Below are 363 nucleotides of genomic sequence, written 5' to 3'. Positions count from 1 at the left end.
TACACACTGTCTCCACACTACTCACTGTGTCTCCACACTACTCACTGTGTCTCCACACTACACACTGTCTCCACACTACTCACTGTGTCTCCACACTACTCACTGTGTCTCCACACTACACACTGTCTCCACACTACTCACTGTGTCTCCACACTACACACTGTCTCCACACTGCTCACTGTGTCTCCACACTACACACTGTCTCCACACTACACACTGTGTCTCCACACTACTCACTGTGTCTCCACACTACACACTGTCTCCACACTGCTCACTGTGTCTCCACACTACACACTGTCTCCACACTACACACTGTGTCTCCACACTACTCACTGTGTCTCCACACTACACACTGTGTCTCCA

This window comes from Austrofundulus limnaeus, unplaced genomic scaffold (genome assembly GCF_001266775.1).
Source record: "Austrofundulus limnaeus strain Quisiro unplaced genomic scaffold, Austrofundulus_limnaeus-1.0 Scaffold2677, whole genome shotgun sequence".
Classification (NCBI taxonomy): Eukaryota; Metazoa; Chordata; class Actinopteri; order Cyprinodontiformes; family Rivulidae; genus Austrofundulus; species Austrofundulus limnaeus.
This window is presented reverse-complemented; position numbering follows the sequence as displayed.